Here is a 23,348-nt window from a genome sequence, read left to right as displayed (position 1 = left end):
AGGAGCAGCAGCAGCAGCACCCTTCTTCTCCAAGAGAATGTGTTAGTGTTGTTTCTATTTGCAAGTCAGAATCAAAGATAACTCTGCCAGGGGAGCAGCTTTGAAAGTTGCCCATGACATAAAATCCCTGAGTGAGTCCTGTGGCTCTCCTGTCGATTGATGCTATAATGGTAAGACCACGGAATGTGGAATCAATCTAGGTTCAGATTTTGTCTCCATCACTTTCTAGCTGTAGTGCAGGTAATAAGCTCACTAAGCTTTATTTCCCTCACCTGTGAAATGGGAATAACGGACTAGCTGGCAGGGTTATTATGAAGATAAATGAGACAGTGAAGGTAAACAGAATAGGCACTGAAGACAAAGTAGCTATTATTATCACTGCTAGTCACAGATATGACTTCTAGTTGTTTATATCTTCATTCTCTCCCTTCTTTCTTAAGAATATGCCCAGCTTACAGAGCTACAGTTCCAAGCTCCCTTTACAGGTAGGCATGGCCAATAAAAGATAAGGGAAGTTATTGAAAGATAGGAAAAGTTACTTAAAAGGAAGCCTACACCTTTGGAAAATCAGCTTTTGACCTTGCTCCATCTTTTCTTTTTCTGCCTAGAACTCAGAATCGATTGGATGGGCTCAGCAGCCGTATTGTGACTATGATGTAACCTTGTGGAGAAAAGTTGTACTTCAGGATTGATGAAATAGAAGGCGGAGGAGTTGAGATCTGAGATGACACTGTGGGGCCACCTCAGCAGCCCTGGCCCACCTACCTCTGAGGGACTTTGGGTAATGTGAGAGAAAACCCCTACCTTGTTTAGGCCACTGTGACAACATATATTAATAGTGGTTGTATGCAATTCCTTGCTGGGTAGCTTTGAAGAAGGACCTCCTCAACGTATGGCCCTCACTTTCATCTCTACAATGAAGGGATGGCTTAGATAACCCCTATGGACCTTCCCAACTCTCATAAAGTAAGCCCTCATTTCCACTTCCTGAGTCTCGAGGTTACACTGAAGCAGTTTTGTTGGTCTCACTCTGCCTATATCTTTTCTCTAAGATTAAACAGCCTTATTGAGGGGAAGGGGGCTGGGGAAGGTGGGAAGTGACAGAGAATGCAGAAGTAGACCTTGAGGTTAGCTGTCCTGATGCCTGTGTTGCTGTCCCCCAAATACTGCTCAAAGAGGACACTCCCAGCCCACTTCCTGAGCCAAAGGTTCCGTGGTCAGTGCACCAGAAGGATGTTTGTCCTGGCATGTTCAACGTACCTCTTACCAGTTCGGTGCTGCTTCTGCTGCTTCTCCTCTCCTCGGTGGCACGAAAGCAAAACTTCTAACAGAGAAATCAATCTGCTGATTTTTTAATAAATGATTAAGAAGCAGAATCAGCAAATGGCTACACCAAGAAATGGCCACAAGGGGTCACTACACACTCAGGAATGACACGAGCTGGGGGCTGGTTTTAGGTTTGGATTTCAGAAAGGAGAGTTGCCTATGGATAGGATGGGAAAGAGCAAAGCTGAGAAAGGACAAAGCCAGGGGCAGACTGAGTCCCTCCCAACTGTCAGGAGGGAAGAGTCTTAGTGTAGCCTTTGCCCCATAAGACAGGTTTCTTGAAAATTACCGTTAGTATTATTTTCATTCTTAACAGACTTTTGGAATTCCTACGTAATTTTTTGGTTCACAGCTGATGAAAACTATAGATCCTCTCTCTAAAAAGGTCAAATACCCAACACAATAAACCAAGGCCAAAGCTGTGCCGTCATGGGCCACCTACTGCTGCTGGTGCCCGCCAGCACGGGGTGGGATAAGGAACGGCTGTGCCGTGTAGACAGGCCAGAATCCCATGCAGGCTGGCGAGCCTGGGTGAGCTGCTTCACTTCTTGGAGCTTTGGTTTTTTTTTTTTTTTTAATTTATTATATGGGAAATCTAATATCTATCTCGATTTGAAGTTAATGTGCACCTGCCAGTGAACCTAGAAGCATGAGGTTGGGCAGCGGCTAGCTCTGTCCACAAGCAGCAGTTCAGGGCCCTTTTGCTCTGCTCTCAGGGGCAGCTGTAGCTCCCACCCGGCCCCTAGATGTGGCGGGTGCAGGCTGCTCTGTCACTGTAGGTCTCAGGCATTCAGTCCTCCTTCCCCTGGGAGCCTCCTTCTCCAAGCCTGGCTGCGGAGCTGGGTATGGGCTTCCAAGCTCTCTGTCCGTTCTTCTGATGCCAAAGCATACGCACAAGACTCTCCTGTTTCCAAAACCATTTTGATAACATTTGCAACGAGAGAGGGGGTTACAGGAAGCACAAATGTGGTCAGTATACAAAGGTTCCTAATTTTGCAAGTTCTTATAGTTACTAACTTCTGCTTGGGATAGCAAATGGAAAGTTGTCGGGGCCCAGGGACCGATTTTTGAAATGAAATGTTACATAATGCAGAAAGCACTGATAAATATTCTACACCACCAGCCCCATTGTCAACTCAGTCAGATCCTGACAGGTTTCCATATTTGGTACATATTTATTTCTAAGAAATGAAAGTGACGAGTAATAGAGTGGCCTTTAAGTACTGGGGTATCCCACCTCCAAAGCCTGTGTGTACACACATGTAACACACACACACACACACACACGAGGCAGTGAGCATTAGGATCTGGCCTCCCCTAGCCTGGCAGACCTCTCATGCCCACAGCTGCTAAACCTGTGGATCATGGGGGCTCCTTTGAAGAAAAGAACAGATAAAAAGGAACCTCAGCCACCCACTTTGTCCTTGAACTTGGCTACATCCTTTGCACCATTTCTCAGTAAGACGAAAAAAAGTAACCTTCACCAAGCATGTGTTGGTTGGCAAAACGGGGCCGGCCCTCCACATTGTCCGGTACGTGCCCTCCTGCTAAGCATGGCCCTGCTCATCTTCACAGATGGTTCACGTTGTGTGACTGTGCCTGGGTGTACATACTTGTCCTCATCTGAGTCCTCATTTAGGGTCTTTCCATTTCCTGTACTAAAGGAAGCTATAATTAACATAGTTTACCAGCCGTGGGTACCACGAGGCCTTTTTAATGTCAGGTGATCTGATGTGAGTATCAGTTGACATTCCCCTGCTTCTGGCGAGGCTGAGGATCAGTTCATATGCTCTTGGTCTTTCTGCTTTCTTCTTCTGTGGATGGCCTGTCACGCCTTTGGCATGGGCCATTTCTCCATGTGAGAGAGAATCTGTTGGTCATGTTGGTATAACCCCAGAGGAGGCACTACTGAGAGGGAGAGAGTATAGTACTGGCTGAGGTCAAGCAAAGGTCCTGACGAGAAAGGAGGGAGGCTAGGTTCAGGTGGGAGAGGGGGATGTTTCTCTGGTAAGAAAGAAAGAAGGGATGACAGTTCACTAAGTAGAGGTGGCTGATGGAGAATTGAGGAAGCTCATGCCTGGTGGCCTCCATATTCTCCATAGGGGTGCTAGTGGCAGGGACATGAGGGAAGCTGTGTGACTGGAGAAAGATGCTCTGGGGGCGTGCTGGGATAAATTAACCAGGCTGCCAGAGAAGGATCAGGTTGCTTGGAAGGGCCCATGGGTAGTTGGTCTTGGACCAGCCTCAGAGCCAGTATGCACCCCCTGAACATGGAGGTGGTTGTTATACGACTATATCCTAAGGCAAGGATGGACTGGATTTAGGTCCAGAGTGCCTGTTGGCTCCTGACACGGAATGTTCATGAGATGTTCGAGAATCTTTCAATGGGAATGAATGTCTTACCAACAGAATGACCCACTAAAGGGAACATTCAGTAAAGGTACAAACACTCCCAGCAGCCAGAAGGATTTGTTCAGCCAGTTCCTCAGGGACCTCTTCCCAGTGCTCTAACAGACTGGGGCTCATCTTGCTTTGGAAACCTTTAGAGGGAGCCGATGTGTGCTTGGAAAGTGAACTCGTACCTCGAGTTGTGCTCATGTAAAACTATTTATATTTGTTTCTCGAACAGCTACCATAGCAAATTACCACAAAAACGGGTGGCTTAAAACAAGAATTTGTTCCCTCACAGTTCTGGAAGCCAGAAGTTTCAAATCAGGGTGTCGCAGGGCCGGGCTCCTTCTGGAAGCTCCCTCTTTGTCTCTGTCAGCTTCAGGCAGCTGTCAGCACTCCCATCACTGCCGAGGGCTTCACAGGGCCTCTGTGTCTCTTCTAAGATGCTTGTCATTGGATTTAGGGCCCACTTGGGTAATCCAGGATGACCTCATCCCAAGATCCTTAAATTAATTTCCTCTTCAAAGATCTTTTTTCCAAATAAGGTCACGTTCACAGGTCCTCGGTGTTAGGATGTGGACATGTCTTCTGGGGACCACCATTGAGCAGATGTAATATGAAGCATCTAAGGGGTGTGACTCAGGAATCCCTGCAAAGAGCTCTCGGGGTCCTGCAGGTCTCGCAGGGCCCCTCTATACAGATGAGACCCCAAAGCCCCCAGAAGGGAAGTATTGGAACCCAAGAGAGGCTAGTTATGGTTACTGTCTTAGAAACAAATCCCTGTACCTGGAAACAACACTCACTCACCCTTTGTGCAAAGAGCAGACTTTGTTTAAATGTCTTCCCTTCAATACAGAAGTCAAGACCATGCACAGGACCAATGGCACATATTCAGGACAGGATATAGGGAGGAGCAGCCGACTAATTTTTGCTACAGTTCTTTACGCTTCTTGGGTTGTACACATACAACCCAAACGGCTATCCTTCTCCCTGGAACCCATTTACTTTTTGTTGACAAGCACAACTGATTTTAAATTCCATTTGTTGTAAACATCTATTTCTACCCTGCAATATGTTTCAGGACAAAAGTTTATTCGTCAGTGTGAAGTTTCTGTACCGGGAGATGGGTGTGTGGGTGTGTGCGGGTGACAAGCTGGAGGAAGGGCCTGTGTTCGAAATCATTCCTGCTCTTTTAAGGACTAAGCCATGTGGCCCAGAGCAATTAGCTAACCTTCCTTAGCCTCTTCTTCTCCACCTGTGGATGAGGTCAGTGACCCCCAGCTCTCAGACGTGGCTTGAGGACTGGTGAGACAGTGGTTGTTATGAAAGCACCTGGTATGTAGTCATCATTCAGCCAATAACTTTGAATTTTGCCTGCTAAAGGAAAGAGGGTTACAATCTACAAAGAAAGATGAGATGCAGTGCTTAAAGTAATAGCTAAGACTCATATGTGTTGCACCTCACCTAAGTGCATTGCATGTATTCACTCATTTAATCCTCTTAAGGACTCAGAGGCAGACACCATTATCAGCCTCATTTTACAGGTGAGGAAGCTGAGGCTTCATGGGGTGACGTGACTTGCCCCGGGTCACCAAGCTGCTCCAAGTCAGAGCTGGGATTTGAGCTGTGGTGAATACATATGAAATGCCTCTCCTGCATTTCAGGAGGGACATGGTAAGGGAGGTGGAAGAAGCTCAGTGTGGATGAGAGGGTTCAGAGAGAAAAAAAAGCTTTGGTTGGGAAAATGCAGAAAGGCCTCAGAATGCTGGTGGTGTTGGAGAGGTTGGGCTGGACCTTAGCAGACGTGGATGTGAAGCAAGAGCCTTTAGGTCTCTGTGTGGGGACAGGCGACCTGCTTGCCCCTTCAGTCCCGGTTCCCTCACCTCACACTGGCTTTTTCCAGAGCTTTGGGAAGTAAGCCAACCCCTTTGCAGATAGGCCAGGTTTCAGAGGCCAGGGATGTGCTGGCCCTCAAGTCTTCTTTGCCAAGTAGGGTGACCATAGCTATTATCCAAATCAGAACACAATGGGATCTTATTAACCGGTTAGCCAGGACAAGAGGTGTCCCAGCAAATTGGGTCATGTAGTCATGCAGACACCGAGCAGCCAGCTGCCTGGCCCTACAGAGCATATCAAACCACAGGCCAGTGTGGTCCTTGCAACACAGATTGGATGCTCACAAGGGTTTCTGATGGGCGGCTCACTGGTGAAGGTCCAGACAAACAGGACGTGGCTGACAGGAGAATCCCCTGAAGCCCCATGCTGGGGTCAGCAAAGGGAAGGTGAGGCACACAGCCTGCCTGGGCATGTGGTGACAGCACCCCCACAACCCTCTCTGCGTTTTGGAAATCAAGAAGGCACAAGCCAAAGACTTCACATCTAAACTTTCCAGTGAGAAGGGACTTTCTCACTTACAAAAGGAAGCCACCATAAGGTTGTTATTTGAATAACTCAGGCAAGAAAACCCAATCACTAGAACTGCACAGGCAAAAATAGTCTTGTGGGTTGTTTTTCTCCTTTTCACCACAGGAGACTTTGAGAGGGTTTGTGGTGTGTCCCACGTAACAATGTGTCCCCAGAACTCTCAGTTCCCTCTTCTCATGCTCACCAGGGAATAGAGGTGTCCTGGGAGGAGAAGTGGCCACCTGGCCCCAGATCCATTTTCCTTGTCCCACCTCAGCATCTACTGCCCGTCCAGGAGGCCTTCCCACGCCCAGGAGGACAAGGGTCCTTGTCGTTAAACCCTGTGTATCCTTGAGGGGAGAGGCAGACACAGCAGGACCCTCAAGATGCAGAGTGAGGACAGGTTAGTTTTGTTGGGACACAATGAGATGCCACTGGGTGCATGGGCAGCTTACAGAGAGGGTGGAGATGGCAAATTTCCCTTCTTCACACCAGGGACCCAGGTAGGGGCTGCCAAGAGTTTGGTCTGGAGGAAAGCAGATTCCCAAGGCATCCAGAGTCTGTGAGGTGGAGGAGGAGCCAGCCCTGGGGACTTCCTGGTGACGACCCAGGCCTGCCTGTGAGTTCTCACCTGTGGCCCTACTCCAGGTCACCGAGCCCTTCTTGGGGCCACACTACAGTGTGACTAACACAACAAGCACTTGGGCTTCTCTCTGGAGCAAAATTATCCACTTACCAGTGGCATCCTGTGCGTTTGCTTTGTCTCTGAAGGAATAATTAGCTAACATTGGTATGATAGCAGAAAATCACTAATTATGGTGACAAACTAACAGTGATCTGAGAACTTGTGGGGCAGCAGTTAGTGATGGCAGGAAAGGACAACGTTTGACTGTTTTGTGCTGCACCCAGGTGCTCAGGAGGAGGTGAGATGAGGCTCAGCACCGTGGCAGGCTCGGGGCCCCTGGTCCCCGGGACTCTGTTTTCCTCATAAGAGTTTGAAGCTGAGGAGCTGGTTGGGGAGTCCAAGATGGTGTGAGGAATGAAGATGATTGGGGGCATGTGCCATGGGGATCTAATCCCTTATGGGGGGCTGGGTGTCATACCTCTCATGCTCACACATTCACATTTGCAATTCACATGGTCACATACAGTCTAACCATGAGAAAAACATCCAACTAACTCAGGTTGAAGAACGGTCTACAAAACACCTAAACAGCACCCCTCAAGACTGTCAAGGTCATCAGACACAAGGAAAGTCTGAGAAACTAGAAGATCCTAAGGAGACAGGGTGACTAAATATGTCACATCCTAGGTGGAATCCTGGGACAGCAAAGGGCATTAGGTAAAAACCAAGGATCTCCGAATAAAGAGTGAACCTTAGCTAATAACTATGTGCCAATATTGGTTTGTTAGTTGTGACAAAGAGACCATGGGAATGTGAGTTGTTAACAATGAAACTTGGCGAAGAGCACGTGTTAACTCTCTGTTCCACCTCCTTAGCTTTCCTGTAAATCTGAAAGTATTCTAAAACAAATTCATTCTGAAAAATCCTGTCTCCCAGCACACCCACACCAGTGAAGTGGGAGTGTCTGGGGTGGAGCCAGGTATCGGGACGATCTAAAGTCCCTGGGTGATTACAATGTGCATCCAAAGTGAGAAGCTTCAGGCCAGTTTGTGCTACAGCAACAGACAAGTCTCAGGTGCTTAAAACAACACAGATTTTTATTCCCCTCCAGCAGCACAGCTATTGCAGGTGGGTGGAGAAACGCTGTTCTTCATAAATAACTTGGGGACCCACCATCTCCAATGTTGCCATGCTGGACGTGGGGCCAGAGGGAGAGCAGACTTGCAGGGTCTTGCATGAGTAATTACAGACTCTGACAGAAGGGACATGCATGTGCCACTCGCTCTCACACTTCATTGGCCAGAATGGTCAAATGACCCTATTCAATTATAAGGGGGCAGAGGATGCAACCCTACCACATCATTTCGGGGTGGAGAGCAATGGTATGTGGCAAACAGCTGTAATAGGTGCCCCAAATGTGCAACCAGAACTGAGCAAGAGCGATTTGAACAGAAAAGTTGTTCCTCCTGACATGTGTTAGTGATGGCCTGGTTCTGACTCCTGCTTAAGTCCTGCTCCTCATCTTCATGATGCAGAATAGCTGTCTGTCTCCTGCCCTGAGCCCTCTTCTCTGTCTCAGTCCCGTACTCAGGGCTCCAGTTTCTCTAAGAGTAGGGACTACCAGAGACTGGAGTTCTATCCAGACACCCTCTGCCCCATCAGCTGCTGGATGTGGTCTTGCCATCTGCTGACCAAGTTCCCAAAGGCCCCATAAGACTCAGTTTCTGGCAGGTCAACTCCCTGTTCCTCTTGGGATTGAGGCTAAATTAGCTTGGGTATGAGTGCATTCGACTTCTGGGAAGAGGGCCCACCTGATCAAAAAGGAGTCTGGGAACTCTCTAAGAACCAAGGCAGTGCTTTACATTTTCAAAACTGCTTTTTAAGCAGCCATAGTTACTCTGGCAGCTAACGAGACCCACTCCTGACTGAGTACAAAGTATGCTGACCCTTGAATAATGTCGGGGTAGGCCATTGACCCTCTGTTCAGTCGAAAACTCACATATAACTTTTGACTCCTGAAACTTAAGTTGTGTGGGGACTGGTTCTAGGACCCCCATGGATACCCAGATCTGCGGATGCACAAAGTCCCTGTGTAAACAGCACAGATCCATGCACGGTCGGCCGTCCATGTCCACGGACTCCCAATCACGGGTCAAAAACAGTGCAGGCATTTGTTTTTAAAATTTGCTTATAAGTGGACCCATGCAGTTCAAATCTGCATTGTTCAAGCAGAATTAAGGGAAGCAAGAATTAAGGGAAGCAATAGCATTTGGGTTAAGAAGTGTGGGTTTTCCACTTATTCTATGTTGACTTAGTTCATCAAAATAAGCATTTCCTCACTGAGTTCTAAGAATCTGTAGGGTTGGAACACATTGGTGAGATAAGAACAGAAAACAAAAATCCAGAGGAACCTGACAGAATCGGGGTTTACCGGCCTCTCCTTGTGTCCGGATTATATTCAAGGCCTTGTGGGTTAAGAACCCTGGCTGTGCCTGAGCCTGTCCCCAGCTTGGGACTCGAGATTGGGTCTCTGTGTCCTCCCTGGAGCAAATGAATGAAGGTAAGGAAAGTGGGCAGGATCTTGTGGCCCAAGACCCTCCAAGCACTGAATCACCTCTGCCTCCAGGTGGCACTCTGTAGTCACCACCTGGGTCTGCGCTGAAAGCAACTGCGACCCTCACCCCAAGCTTTCAGTCAGTGGTCAGTGTCTCCCACAGAGCAGGGGGCTGTGCCATCCTGAGGCAATTCTGAAATGTCACATCTTCTGGAAATGAAGTGACAGAAGTGACAGAAGAGAAGGGTAGAAGAGTACCCTGCCCCCACCTCACTCCCAGGTGAGTGCCCAGCTGCAGCATTGTGCTCTTCTCTTCTCGAAGTGGAAGAGTTCATGTCTTAAACTCCTTCTGGGCAATGGAAATAGAGTATTTGTAACAAAGCGAGGCCTGTCCAGCATTTGTGTTCTTTTCCCCTCTGTCACATTTTGTCACACCGGAGCTGGGAGAAGATGGCCTGCTCTCTTGCTCATCCCCTCCTGTCGCCTGCTCATGTTCTTTTCAACCAAGATGGCTGCCTCCACCTGACCTGACATTGGTCAGACATGCGAGACAGTGGATCCACAGCTCAAGGGAGGGTGCTCTGAGTCCTTGGGGACCCCCTTTCAGCTAGAGCACCAGCCAGGAAACAGAGCACGAATGTCTCCTCTAGTCCTGGCAACAGGTCAGCTGGGTTTGCAGCAAGAATCAGAGATAATCAGCCCAGGGCTGGACAGGCTGCACAGAGAGCCACTGGGCACTCCAGAGTCCTGGAGGGAACCATACCTTCCCCACAGCCCTGCCCATGAAACCTCTGTGGCTCAGCTTTGAACCTGATCCTAGAAATGACATCTCAGGGAAGAGAAAAGGCAGAGCCCAAGAAATCTGGACCAGCTCAGAGCAAATACAGTGATTCTAGATGCTCTTGTAATCAGTGGTACGAGGAACCTAAAATTACTATCAGAATCTTTTCGTGTTACCTAGAGATGGTTTTAGATAGTTATGCTTGAGTTGACTGCATAATAAACTGTCTTTTGTCTTTATTTTAGAGCAAGGACCAGCTATTTAATGGTCTTGATGAAAACCTATGTTAACTGAAGCTCTTCTGAGATTTGTCACATATGTATTTCTAGTTCAGGTGGCCAGAGTTGTGAAATGAGCCCATAGTCACGCCTACAGAGTGTCCCTCTAAGAAGTTGCATTCCTGTTGGATTCTCTGGAACATTCACATGTGTAATGAAACCTTTAGAAACAGCTTATTTCTTCCTGGTTCCTCCAAAAGTATATCCTGAGACAGGGGCTGATATAACTGGGTTACAGCGCTGAGGTCGCAGGGAGCGAGAGTGAGGGACAGAAGAGTGAACAGGGAAGAGGTGTGATATCAGGGTAAGTGGAGGGTACAGTACAGTCCTCGGAACTCTGAAGAATCTTCAGATGTAAGACTCAAAACTGTCCTCCTGAGCACTGGCAGTCCCTCTCCATGCCTCACAGGTTAGTGGTACTCACAGGGCATTAACTGCACTTCCAGGTGACATGTGTGTGACAGTTCCTACCTGTCCTGTATCTCAGCATTGAAGAGAAGACCTGAAGCAGGTGTGCAAGACACAGGCAGTTCATACCTGTGTGAAGCTGGTTGCAGCTTGCAGAGACCTGGTTCCTACAGCAGTGCCTAGACTAAGAAATGAGACACAAAAGCATCCCCCTCGCAGGCATGGGCCCAGCAGTGGAGGGGAGGTGGCTGGCATTCAGACCACAGTTCTGCATAGAAAGAGCACAAGGGGTAAATGGAGTCTAGCTCACCCTGTGGACTGGCTCCCAAACAACTTAAACCCCAACCTGAATGGGTTGCATGGTGTGGGGGGGAGGGGGGAAAGGAAGAGGAAGATAACATCATTAAGGCTGTTGCTATGGATACAACAGAAAACATGACGGTGGGTAAGAGTATTCTGGAGGCTCATTTTGAAGGCTAGTGCTTGAGGAAGGCAGCTGTCCGTGGAGAAATGGGATGTGGTAGTTAGAGGCTAGTCAGGTGGAAAGACACCTCTGAGTACTTTCCGGAAGTCTGGAGATGGACATTGCCAGTGCTCCCCATGGCAATGCAGGCACATCTCTTTCCTGGTTGTACTTGGATCAGTGATACCACTTTTTATGTCATTCACCCCAATTTTGGTGAATATTTGGTTCCCAGATGGAAAGGAAGGAGGGTTTGAATATGGGTAGAGATTTTCCTGGGGAAACGTAATGTGTTGCATGGGAAATAGAAAGAGGAAGAGGTCACGGAGGACCCAGGTGGGTGTGTGAGCCAGAGCTGAGTGTGGTCAGGTCAACGAGCTCTTAGAGACAGCAGAATCATGGCAGAAGGGGAGGGTGGAGGAGGCACCTACTGTGTACTGACTCTCCTGACTCTGAAGGAAGCAGGAAGCTGGCGGGAGCTGGCTGTGGCAGACATGTGGACGCGGGGTGCTGGGCTGCTGCATAATCCACTTGGGGTGGCATAGGGGAAAGCACTGTAACCACTTATGTGGAAGGAAGCATGCTTTTTTGGGTGACAGGCCAGGCATAGGAATCCCAGGTTAACTGGTCTTTTTCAGGATGTTCTGAGCATATCTCACGGACTGGAGGAAAAGTTTCAGGTGTTCTGTGGGGTCTTGGTTCTACCCCCAAATGTTCTCATGGGTTAAGGTTTACATAAAACACGCAGAGGAGGCCGTGGTAGATTTTGATGCCTGTTTCATATTTCAAACATATCACTTGATCTCACCAATACAGTATTTGTGTTTTATTAAATGTGGGTATGCTGTGAGAAAGCGAGACGCCTCCACAGCCTCACCATGTGGCTGAGTCTGAGATGGACCCACAGACATGGATGGACCCACGTGTCCTTGGCTCTGGTGAAACTGTGCCTTCTTGGGTTTATGACCTTGTGGACTCCCTGCAGGAAGAGACACAGCACTCTCTTTCCCCACTTGGGCAGGCAGAGGACAGCAGTATTAATGACACATTCAGAGACAGAGGCCTCAATCTCATCGGAGGTGGAGAGGAGCCTGGCTTATTATCCAGTCTGCCACCTTCACTTGTCTAAGGAACCACACAGTGCGAATTCAGCCTTCAGTCTCCACTTTGTCAGCTCCCCAGCCAGGCTCCCCTCCTCGAAACCTAAGAAGATTCACTTCAAACAGGCCCTGTGGGCTAGGAACCCCATTGGCCTGGCTGCCCCCTAGTCCCCTCTCCTGGAGCGGAGTCTGTGAGCCGCTGCAGCTGTAGTAACTCTACCCCTGCATAGCCCAGCTTTTCTTTTCCTGGACAGGATTTATATGGCGGGGTTAGTCTTGCCGCAGACATTCCCGAGAGAGGCCTTGCACTCTCACTTCGCCACAGCCCCTTCGGCTCCCTGCAAGTTAACTTTAAGTTGGATTTTTAGATAGAGTTGGGTTGATACTTTAGGAAAATGGAATTTGCGTGTGATGTAGAAACCGCTTTACACAACTTGATAGATTGTGCTAACCCTTAGGAGGGAGGTGGGGGAGGACTGGGGAAAGAGTTGCCCTGCCACCTGCATTTTCAGGAGCATTGTCAACCCAGTAGGCTGGGTTTGGAGTCGGGAACAAACCAGAGATGAGTCTCAGCTACCTTACTCACTGGCTATGTGACCTAGGGTAGGTTATTAACCTCTCTCTGTGTTCATTATCTTACCTTTACAATGAGGATAATAACCTCATAGGCTTCTTATGAAATAATGAAAGTTAAGCACAGTCCCTGGTACAGAGAGAGGTCAATAAACGTTAGCTATTTTATGAGGTCAGTTAGTTCATTTACTTAAACCACGGAGCCAGTGGCTTTGCTGTTGTTTGATACAAGCCATTATTGACAGGTGGACAGTGTCACATGCAGAGAGGCCAAAATCAGAAAATGAGTGAATCAACCAAGAAACAGACCTGATCGAACCTGCCTAAGGCTAGGTCCAAATGGGCCAGGTATTTGACTGCTAAGTGTGTTGGGGAGGAAAGGGGGTGCTAAATAACACAAATTAATAAGTTACATTGTACATTGGAGGGCCTGGGAACATTTTTACAAAATGGCCAAGAATTACTTCTTCCTCGGTGGGACATAAGGAGGTGCTCAGTCCTTAGCGAATGTCCTTTTAATTAGCTGGAGATGTCAGTTCCAGGCAGTGTGGACTGGCCACCGATCTGAAGAGTAATCAGCTTTGTGTCTCCTTGTCTTTACAAGAACCCAGGACACTAATAGCATCCCTGGGGAGGGACTGCGGCTTCGCCAAGTGTCACACAGATGCAAGGATTGCCTCCACAGTCTGTCCTCATAGCAGCTGGGTTAAAAGAGTTTTTCAACATGGCTGACAGCTTCATCTGAAAAACAAAACAGAACAAACATTTGTTTCTGTGGCCACAGTGGAGGAACATTTGTATTTTTAAATAATAATCTGACATTACTGTGTATGGAACCTCTATTTTATTTTGTTCATTTAAAAACCACCCCAGAAAATGCCTAAAGGCAATTGGCTTTCAATTCAGTACCCCAAGAAATTGTGACTCCCACTCCAAATATTCTATATTGGAGGGGCCTCCCTGTGTGTGCAGACAGTCAAAGAAAGGACACAGGTTGTTCTAAGAATGGTTTTATTTTAATGCCCTTGACATTATTCAGTACATATTTGCCATGCACACAGCAGGACTGATTGAGGCCTGGCCCTGAGGGGCTTCTATTCAAGGAAAGTTCTGGAAGCTCACACAGAAGATTGTTTGGGCCCTTCTGGTTTCCCAGGTCCTTCTCTGCAGCTTTCCCTCTTGACCCTCCACCTAGCAGGTCATGCTGGTAGGGCAGCCCAGGGGCGAGGAGAGATGGCCAGTGGGAAGTTTGGAGACAGGAGGCCCCAGCTCAGTGAAGCTTGGGACTCCCTGTAGGCTTCCAGCCTGTACCCTACCTATCACTGGCCCCTGGGAGGACACAGATAATTACTGTAGGAACTTGTGGAGAGGTTTCCATTTCCCAAACTAAGTTTATTCCATCAGAATTTTTTCTTTGCCTAAGTAAGCCTAATTGGTATAGTCATTATGTCAGGGCGAATGTTATTATTTGAGTCAGAAGCAGAAAACTAGAAAAGACTTGCTGTATTACAGCTCTCCTCTCTATCCTGGGGCTAAATCCTTAGGAAAGAGCGAGCAAGACCTGATTGTGTAGTGTCACCACCAACCCAGACCTTCCAGAGCCTTCAGAAAACAAGAAACTGGCCTCTGGAGTTTGCCCCAAATAATCTTAAAGGAGGTGGTGAATACACACATGTGTAGACTATGTTTGTCTGCATAGATAGCAAAAATAGCTCCAGGCATCTTTCCTTCTAATGTTGTTATTTCATCCTGCAGGATTCCTCACCATTCTAAACACTATAGGGAAGGGCAGTGTGTTTGTTGAATGAATGAGTGAAATATGTAATATCCATATGTGCAACACTATGCCTTGCTCATGCTGCAGGAAGCAAATTAAACACTAGCTCCACCTTTGGTGAGCTTGTGTCCCGACTGCCTGCTGGGTGTTGGGTGACATGTAACAGTGATGAGGGAAAACATATAAAAAGGAATTCATATTTATCCTTTTGCTCAGCAAAATGCATATCAAATTACAGAAAAATCAAAATATCTGTAAGTAAAATTACAGTTTTATAAAGTCAGCAAGGTAAATCCATTTTGCAAAATTGCCGTGAAACTGTGTGTGTGCTCATGGTTCAGAATAGGTTCCTTAAACAGACAACATCTTGATTTTGCTCCATTTGTTTTAGAGCCCATAGTCGATGGATTTTTTTTTTTCAGTAAGATATAAAGTCGTAAGAATGTTTCGTGAAAACATTACATCATTTTGTCAGATGCATAGATTTCTAGTTGGCGATTATATAGAGGACTAAAACAAGGTTAAATGTAATCAGTATGCATTTAACCTAATCGTTATCTAATATTTGGGACTTTATACTCAGGGAAGTAGCTCCTGGGGTTTTTTTGTTCTTTAAAATCTGTCAGAACACAAATGTCTCCTGCAGGTGACATAGCATGGCTGCCCTCAATGTATAGAGGGTTTTTGGAAGGTTTCCTGAGAAGAGAGGGAAATGCCACAGAAAGCCTGTGGTCCCATTTTGGGTTGAAAGCATGTAACTCTGGCTTTGCCCTATTTTCATGTGTAACTTCATGCCTGAGAATTGTTGCAAATGGTCCAGGTTTCTCTTTGCAAAACTTTGAAAATGAGCTGTTATATTTGTTTGCAGGGGCTGCCGTAACAAAGTGCCGCAGACTGGGGGCTTAAGCAACAGAAATGGACTGTCTCTCAGCTCTGGCGGTGGAGGTCCGAGGTCATGGTCCCGCAGGGCTGGTCCTTCTGAGGGCCTGAGGGTGGGTCTGCCCCAGGCCTTTGTCCTTGGCCCGTGGATAGTTGTCTGCATGTTCACATGGCGCCCTTCTTGTATCTGTGTCTGAGTCTCAACTTCTTCTTTTTGTAAGGACACCAGCTGTCTTGGATTAGGGTTTACTCAATCTACTTTGACCTCATTGTAACCAGTTACACCAGCAGTGACCTATTTCCAAATAAGGTCATGTGCTGAGGTGCTGGGAGTCGGGGCTGTAACATATAAAATGCGGGGGCGGGAGGGGAGGGCATGGAGGGCTCTGCTTGTGCTACACAGTTTAGGAGCCTGAGAAGGCCCCGCCCCACCATGCTCCTTCTCTTTGTCCTCTCTCTTCCCCTTCCTAAGCCTTTTCCATGGGTGTCCAAACACCCTTAGAGACTTGTCCCTTGACTTCTTGAAGATGGGTTGGTCTTCAGAGATCTCACCCAGATGGCAGTCACACCCACAAAAGGTAGCAATACACCACTGTCAATCAATTCTTTGGCACAGTAGCTCTCGACCTGTGTGCCACAATCTTCACTGCCACATTCTGCTCAATGTGAGTTTTTATAAAACTGTGCATCCATCCTGTCACCTAACCTTCTCTCAGAAGAGACGTTGGATTGGTGGGACCAAGAGATGCAGGAGAGCTGGTACCACATGCAGCAAGTAAGAGCTCAGAGGCAGGAGGCAGGGGCTGGCTGGCATGCTCGGCTTTCTGAGTGGTTGACAGGAGAGTCAAAGCTTGGAGTGCAGATGGTCCCATCCAGGGGGCCACAGGGCTGTGATCTGAACGACCATAGATGCTCTTTTAGGAACTGGCAGGTGATAAGACATTGTAGGAGTGATTGCTTTGCAGTTATTCCTGAAGTTCTGAACTGATTTTTGAATATCTGTTAAGATTAATCTTCTAATGTATTCAGAGGGCATTGCAAACAGAGATAGATGAGGAAAGCCTGTTTTCAACAGAACCAGCTTTCCGACTGGATGCTCGCACTTGTGCTACAGTAACTGTGGGCACAGGAGGGGATGGAGATATCCCTGGAAAGAATCAAAGGCCATAGCATAAGAGTGACAGGACCCAGGCAAGCCTAGGTTTGAATCCTGAGCCAGTGTGTTTCTGGCTGGGTGATTGGACAAACAGGCTGACCTTTCTGATGGACTCTGACCTCATGGTTCAAGTTCCACGGTAATGACTGCCTTGCATGGTTATAAGGATCAGGCTGGCACAGAGGGCCCACACAATGCATTACAATGGCTCTAATATTGTTGGCCACTGCATCTGTCTCCCTGGGCCCAGCCCTGGCTAGTAGTAAAGGCATGAGCCCTACAAGACTGTCCCAAGTTCACTCGATAACCACAAACTTGTTTTTGCCGCAAAAACTGCTCTTACTGTGAGAAAGGGCTTGGAGCCCGCGCTCCTCAGACTCCTGGCCTGCCTTTGAGTTCTGCACGCGCAGCCAGTACTGCGCAGCTTCCTGAGCAGTGGGGAGGCCGTGGGCAGGAAGGGGAAATGAGAGCGGCCAAGGCCATGCACACCTGGGTTGGATCAATGGCCATATTGTGGAGCAGGCCCTCGGGGCAGCCTGGAACTCAGGCTCTGGAGCTACGCATCCGTCATCACCTCCATGGGCCTTGGTTGGTTTTTCAAATGTTCAGTAGTGTGCTTTGCACTTCCAGTAACTCATCTTTAACTGTCCTCCTCCCTAAGTGACCCAGTGCCCATCCCCATTCGTATTCATATTTTCTTCTTCCTAATACCACTCTCTCAATTTTTATCAGTCTGTGCAATATAGTTGGGGAAGCAGAAGGCTTGGGATGAATGAGAGAAAATCCTGGGGTGGAAAAGACCACTGAGGTTGTTCTGGAAAAGTCTGCATTACATTAACTCAGAGGAAGTCCCCCAGCTCCCACTGCACTGGTCTCAGCACACGTGGGCAGCTCGTGCCTGCCGTTGCTGGGAGAATCACTTCTCTAGCTCCACTTACCTGCATGCTGAGCCCATCCCAACTAGACCTTAAAGAGGACACCTTGCCCAACTGCAGGTTACTGATAAGAAAACCAAGACTTCAAGGGATTTAGAATTACTTGTTCAAAGATCCACAACCAATAGCAGCTCTTGATGTGGGAGCCTGAATAAACGTAGGCTTTAATGCCCACTTGTTTATTCACACAGGAAATCTGTGTCCTAAAGCCTCTATGAATTGTTGCTTCATATGTCCACATCTTTACAAACATTCATTGGGTGGAAACATGTTTGAGAATTACACTAAAATGGATCCTAACTTTTTTCTGATTAAATGACACAAAGTTTTGTAAAATTCCAAACTTACAGGCATGTACATAATCTCACTTCTAAAGTCACATTGCCAAAAATTGGTGCATAAATCTTTGTATTCTTTTTTACACTGATATTAACTCCATTGTTGTTGCTATTGATTCATTTGGATATGGCCTCATAGCATCAGTGCTTCTCTGGCACTTTTTACCTTCTACCTCAGTACAAAGGGGCCTCACTCATTCTTATGACATGTACAGTACTCTAGTGTGTGGATGCTCCAACATTGATTTAATCTTCTTCAAAGTTCATTTGAGTTGTTTCTATATTTTTAATACTTTCAAGTTTTTAAACAAAGCCACAAGGAACATTCGTGAGCCTTTGAGCACTTATAGAAGGGTTTTGGAGGCTTGAATCTTAAAAGTAGAAATACTGGGTCAAAAGGTAAGAACTTGAAGCATTTTAGTAAATGTTGCTAAGTTGTAGGCCTAAAAGTCATTTTGATTCTCACTAGCACCAAAAACGTCTCCAAGCACCCATTTATTTCCTGTACCCTCACTGATGCGGCTCTTCACTGGCTTGTTTTTGGCCCTGTGAATCTGATAACTGAAGCACCCCGTCACTGCAGTTTAATTTGCATGTTTCAATGATCTCAGGAAAGCTGGGGCAGTGGCTTCCCAGCTTTCTTCCTCCCAGACAATCTCTGCTTCTCAACTCTTTGTCACTCCTCAATATATGTGTGAATTCTTAGTAAAAGCCTCAGCAAAGCCTGACCAGGAAGGCAAGTCAGATGCAAAGTTCACACCCTACAGTTCAGAGCTGAGAAGAAATGACTTTTAGACAAGGGGTGCCACCACACACTTCCATTAGCCCAGCTAAGCCACTAAACTATCTTCAGATCTCATCTCAGAGACACTTGCAACAGAAATGACGGCAAAGGGGATAAGAGCACATATGGACGATTCTAGTCCATGAGAAGGCGCCTTATCTCCAGCAAGTCAGTCAGCTGTCTTGATAAACATTCAGAGAGTGATGTCCTACTTCAGATCAAAGTTGCAGGGACAAAGGTATGGCCACGGAGCTTTAGGCCTGCCAGCCTGCTGCTTCCTCCACCCTTCCCAGCCCACCCTCACCTTTTACCTGTTCACCTGTTTCTCACGTCAACACAAGGCATGCACTGGTTGATCATTTCCTTTGTTGGCTGTGGGTCTTACTTCCCCGATAAGACTGTCAAATTCTTGAGGGCAGAGACCAGATTTTATCCTCATTTGTTGCTCAACCCATTCTAGTAAATCTCACCCGTGGTGATGCTGGTGGCGAGGAGAAGGAAGTTGTAGAGTGGATGAATTCTGATGCCACTGGATCTGATGGGCTTCACTGTGCTTTGGGTCCTCTCTACAGATTCCCCAGACAGCCTGATCTGTCCATGCTCCCACTGGCTCCAATTTACCCTCATCTAATGAGACCTGAAAATGAGACAGTTCCATAACTGGCAAGAAACTCGATTTGTCCAGGTGGCCATAAGACCACCCCCAAAGCCAGCATGGACCTCTGCCCCTGAGTGAAACTTCTCATAAAACATGCTCTATGTTTCTCTTCTCAGACACATATTCCTGAAATTAACATGTCATCACCCTTGCCAAGTTCCTTGCCTGAAGGAAGGCAAGACTATGTATACTCATGAATCTGACAACTATGTCTGATTTTTTTTTAATGCTCATATTTGTAGCACTTTGGATTTGTTTAATTTCTGAAGATTAGTTTTTGAGTACCATGTTGCTTCCACAGTTTGTGGCCTAAACTTAATTAAAGCTCCATTAGCTAAGAGTTACATTTGAAATGTGTGAATAACATAACTCATTCAGCCCCACCTATAAAAAGAGGAAACATGTAAAGCTCATTAGAGTTTCTCAGACATTCTTGCAGGAATTAATTTCCAGATTTTATACTCCATTAGAACCTTTCCACCTCTCTTTAGGGGCTCTTTCTAAAATCAGGATTTTATTAACTTTTGAACACATTTGTTCTATGACACCTTCTCTGAAAGTAGAAAATTCCTTAAATTTTCATACCTGCCAAAGCATGGTATGGACTAGAATATAAACAAAAACTTGTCAAGGGTTGTAACAGGGGAGGAGAGACTGTTGCAAAGGGCTCAAAAGATGATTAAGAGGTAAGTAAGGAAATGGACTGGTCAGATAGCACCGGAGTAATTCAGCCTGGGGAAGGAAGACCCTGGTGAGCAACTTAAAAAATGTTAAAGCTCATTTAAGTTCTCTCCATTATAAGTCTTTTAAATCTTTAAAAGTTGGTGAGCATTTTCACACCACTCTATGTATATTTTTAAATTTCTTCTGAAACTTTCTTTTCGACCAATGATTATGTAGAATTATGTTGTTCAATTTTCATTTGTTTAGAGATTCTTCTGTTTTCTTTTTCTTATTGAATTCTCATTTGAGTCCATTATGGTCATTGAACATAATCTGTATGATTTCAATGCCTTTCAATTTTTTGGTATTTGTATTATGACCCAGGGTATGGTTGCCTTTATTAATATTTCATGAGCACTTGGGGAAAAAACAGTGTATGCTGCTGTTGTGAGGTAGGGTGTTCTCTAGGTGTCAGTTAGATCTTGTTCGTTGACTACATTGTTTAGATCTTTCCTAATCTTGCTGACTTTTTCCCCTAGAAATTCTATCAGTTGCTGAGAAGAGGGTGTTGAAGTTTTCAACTATAACTGTGGATTTATCTGTTTTTCCTTGCAGCTTTATCAGTTTTGCTTGATGGGGTTTTAGGTGCTCTTACTTGGTGTGTGCATGTTGGGAGCAGTGTCATTTCCTGGTAGATTTATCCTTGTACCTCTCCATTAGGTCCCTCTTTGCACGTAGGGCCTTCTCTGTTCCAAAATTGACTTTGTCAGCTATTACTCTAGCTGCTCCTGTTTTTGCATTATAAATGCTTGCAAGTTCTTTTTCAATACTTTTGCTTGCAACCTACTTTTGTCATTGAATTTAAAGTGAGTTTCTTATAAACAGCATATAGTTGAGACTAAATTTTATCTACTAAAACAATCTCCGCCTCTTAATTATTACATTAGAACTCAGTCTTCCATTTTATTATTTGTTTCTTGTTTCTTTTCTGTTCCTAATTTCTGTTTCTTTTTCCTTGTCATCCTGTAGACAATTTGCCCAAATTCTAGGATTCTGTCTTGATTTGCTTATAATGTTTTTGAATATATCGCTTTGAATAGCCTTTTTAATAGTGTCTCTGGGTATTATATGTACATATATGACTTATCACAGTCTACTATTATCTTCAAGTTGAGTATGGAAACCTGGCTTCTACTGGAGTCCCTTTATCTCTCCCACGTTGATTTGAGTATCAGATAATGTTATAATTTTTGTTTCCATAGTCATATATAATTTATGAAACTCATGAGAAAGATAGTCTATTTATGTACCTGTATATGTTCTCTTCCCATTGTTTTTTCTTCCTTTCTGATGTTCCAAGATACTTTTTTTTTATCCTTACTTTTCTGTTTGGAGAACCTGTTTTATCCATTCATTAGGGGTACATAGGTCTGCTAACTGCAAATTCTTTTGCGTGCTGTCATCTGACGGTATGTTTATTTCTCCTTCCTTTCTGAAGGATAGTTTTGCCAGGGGTAGAATTTGCGATTGGCATATCTTTTCTTTCACCACTTGAAAAATGTGCTACTTCCTTCCGGTATCTGTGGTGTCAGGTGACAAGAGACCCACTGTCACACACATTGATGTTCTCCTACAGGCTATGTGTCATTTCTCTCTAGGTGCTTTCAAGATTTTCTTTCTTTTTATTTTTTATTTTTCAGAAGTTTAAATATGGTGTCTTAGCATGAATTTTTTTTTAGAGATATCTTATTTGAAATTCACTTAGCTTCTTGAATTTGTAGGTTGATGTCTTTTGCCAAATTTGGGGAGTTTTCAGCCATTACTTCTTTGAATTCTCTTTCAGTCACAGCCTCTTTCTCTGGGACTGATGCAAGAAACATTGGGCCTTTTGTCACTGTCATGCAGGTCCTTGAAGCTCTCTTCTTTTTCTCTCCCTACTTCCCCCAGTTTATTTTCTCTGTTGTTCAGATTGGGTAAAATCTATTGACATTTCCTCAAGTTTATGATTCTATCCTCTCATGTCTTCACTCTCATTGAGTTTTTCAGTTTTATAATTTCCCATTTGGTTCTTTTTTTTAATAACTTCCATTTCTTTGCTGAGATTTTTTTTTTTCATTTGTGTCAACAGAATTTGTAACTTGACAGCTGAAGTATTTTTGTAATGACTTCTTTAAAATCTTTGTCCAATGATTCCAACAACCGATTGGTTCATCTCAGGGTTGACATCGGTTGATTGTCTTTTTGTACTCCAGCTGTGGTTTTCCTGGGTTGTGGTATGATTGGTGTTTTCCTCTGGGCATTTTCGCTATTACATTAGCAGACTGTCTTTTTAGGTTTGGCACTCGGGTAACTCCTGTGGCCTGTAGTTACAACAAGAGTTTAATTTTCACAGTCTTCATGGTGCTATTGTGGGTCTGCTTGATTTAACCTCAAGGGACAGAGGGAATTTCCTGTGGCAGGTGCTTCTGGGTGATGGAGGGGAACTTCCAGGGCCTGGAAGTAAAGAAGGATTCCTTCCCAGGAATCCCCACTGCCTTTGGGAGCAGGTGCTTATTGTGGCAGTTTCCCCCTTGCTGATGCCACCTTGCCACTTGGTGTTTCTGGGTGGGAGAGAGGAGTCTCAAGCCTGTGTCAGGAGATAAAGAGGCTTCCTGGACTCAGGACTCCTTATGCTAAGATCCCCCTTGCAAGTACTATTCAGCTTCATGGTGTCTGTCAGGGGAGGTGAAGGGTCTCAAGCCAAGAGGAGAGGAGAAGACTACTCCTTGCCAGTTTTTGTCAGCAGGGCTTCTGATCCATTCCACTTGGCATTTTTGGCTGGGACTCCTGTTCCTCCTAGGGGAGGAATGTGTCTACCTGGGCTATTTTCTATTGTAAAATTGGGGGTTGGGAAACATATTGTTTTAATTTTCAATTCCCTAATGATGTATGATGTGGAGCATCTTTTAATATGCTTTTATGACATCTGGATACATTCCTTAGTGAGGTGCCTTTTCAGGTTCTGGTTAATTTTTAATTTAGGTTGTTTATTTTCTTATTGTTGAGTTTTAAGAGTTATATGTATTTGTTGGATAACAGTCCTATATCAGATGTAACTTTTGCAAATATTTCTTTCCAGTCTGTGGCTTGTCTTCTAACAATCTTGGTACTACTGAGTTTGGAAATACTATTGCTCCATCAGATATGTGGCTTGGAAATAATTCCTCCCAGTCTGTAGCTTGTCTTTTCATTCTCTTCACAGAGTTCGTCATAGGGA

At 45.7% G+C, this 23,348-nt stretch overlaps 1 protein-coding gene across 1 annotated transcript in view; it reads left to right on the top strand.

The window, feature by feature from the left end:
• The window catches only part of LONRF2 (LON peptidase N-terminal domain and ring finger 2), a 98,885-nt gene that overhangs the window by 55,983 nt on the left and 19,554 nt on the right, over nt 1-23,348 (top strand). The window contains 1 exon segment of the mRNA XM_036225085.1: nt 441-781. The gene's annotated coding sequence lies outside the window, so the exon portion shown is untranslated.

Source organism: Rousettus aegyptiacus, unplaced genomic scaffold, assembly GCF_014176215.1.
Source record: "Rousettus aegyptiacus isolate mRouAeg1 unplaced genomic scaffold, mRouAeg1.p scaffold_m13_p_7, whole genome shotgun sequence".
NCBI lineage: Eukaryota > Metazoa > Chordata > Mammalia > Chiroptera > Pteropodidae > Rousettus > Rousettus aegyptiacus.
The sequence above is the reverse complement of the archived record's forward strand: the minus strand, read 5'-3'. Positions and strand labels throughout refer to the sequence as shown.